Raw genomic sequence first — 2,013 nt, 5'->3', positions numbered from 1 at the left:
CAAATACGATTTGAGGTTGGAAAACCCGGGGAGATGCCCTTTCTACTGCGTCGTACCAGTCGATCATTCCCGCTCCCTGGGGAACGGCTCCCTCTCTCAATTTTTTTTCTGCCATAAAACCCCGCCCACTTCTCTCGGCTGTTCTACTCCCTAGTCGTCAAGAATAGGTACACAGGACAGATCCGAAGTATTTGCTGCCCATCTAACCGACGTGTTCAGTTCAACTCCCATGACTAGAGCTGACAACTACACTGTTAAAAATTCAGTTACTTTTCAGTAAGTTTTGTAACTGAAAATTCAGTTTTTGGTTGTTGAAAATCAATTCATGCACATTGTGATTGAATTTTCAGTATTCTCATTGAAAATCCAAAATTCAATAACATGTAACTGAAAATTCAATAACATGGAACTGAAAAGTTTTCAGATCTTAACCTATTTGCAGGGACTGATTGAATATCTCTCAATTCGTACTACCACGGACGAATTAACAGATTTCCAACCAATAGAGCACTTTTGTATCATCGTACCATCGTATAAACGGATGCATGGCGATCTACTCTTTCTACAGTGACGTGACAAGTACCAGAGAGGCTTATCACAGTTTCACCAAACAATATCGTAGGCTACATTGGCATGGTAAAAAATGCATCTGCATGCCAATCTGGGAATCCAGGTTCGAATCCTGGCCAAGGCGTGAAAATTTTCCCGCAGCCGATACTTTGGTTACTTCGTGGAAAACGTTGGAAGCAGACGAGGGGGAACAATAGCAGAAATCTTACCATAGGAAAGAAAACAATCTCGACAGGTCCCCCGTATAATTTAGATAGTGCGTTACGCAAATATGCGCGAGAGGTCGTCCGCGCTCTCTCTGAGCATGGCACGAAGAAATTTTTTTTAAATAACCTTCTTCTTCTTTTTTACCAAAAGTAATTTGTATTTTCAATAACAAGATCTGAATTTTCAGTAACTGGTTTCTGAATTTTCAATAACAGGTATCTGAATTTTCAGTTACGTATGTGAAAAAAACTTCAATTACATTTGACTGAAAATTCAACCAGATTTTTTTAACAGTGTAGTCAAATGAAATCGAAGACTTCCTTGTCTCTCCTTTGCCCATGCACAAACCCAACAAACTCTTTACACGATCTGAAGATACGCTCTCAAATCAAGGCAATGAGGAAAAACAATACTACAGGCTACGACTTATTGTTGGCAAAAATATTCAAGCATCTTCCACGAAAAGCTTTGCTGCATAAACAACACAATTTTACTCCATAGTTCGCACAGCTTGTTTTCCATCACAGTGGAAAGTGGCCCAGATAGTCATGATCCCTAAGGCTAGCAAACCATCCGAAGATGCCGCCTCTTACCGACCTATTAGCCTTTTACATTAGTTATCCAAAGTATTTGAAAGATTGCTTCTGAGACGCCAGACTAACAATAGACAGGAACGGTCTGATACCACACCACCAGTTGGGGCACTCAGCAGTTGAGGCCGATCCACAGACTTACTAGTCAAATATACGAGTGTCTAGAGAATAAACTTTACAGCTGTGGGGTGTTCCTAGACGTAGCAAGCTTTCGACCGTGGCTGGCATGCAGGACTCCTACTCAAGATAGAAACTGACTTACCGCAGTTTTTCGTCTTACTTAAGTTATACTTGAGCGAACGCATGTTTTGCGCAGAAGCTCAGTTCTTGGTCCAACACTCTACAACTTGTTCACTGCTGACATACCTGCAGATGGATTTATCTCAACATTCGCGGATATTGCATGCATGACCACACATGAAAACCCGGCCAATCAAGATCGCACAAAGAACATTCAAATATCCTCGCCTGGGAACTACTCAGAAATAATATCGCAAGAAGACTTAAAAGATTTAAACCTCCAGATCTGCCAGACCATTTTCCTTGATCCAGATCTGCCAGACCATTTTCCTTGATCCAGATGACCACCCATATTTACTGATTGTGATGTCAGTAAATACGCCATGTCATGTGTATGTATCAT

Source organism: Dendroctonus ponderosae, unplaced genomic scaffold, assembly GCF_020466585.1.
Source record: "Dendroctonus ponderosae isolate FM_Combo_2020 unplaced genomic scaffold, Dpon_F_20191213v2 Dpon_F_20191213_4, whole genome shotgun sequence".
Lineage (NCBI taxonomy): Eukaryota > Metazoa > Arthropoda > Insecta > Coleoptera > Curculionidae > Dendroctonus > Dendroctonus ponderosae.
This window is presented reverse-complemented; position numbering follows the sequence as displayed.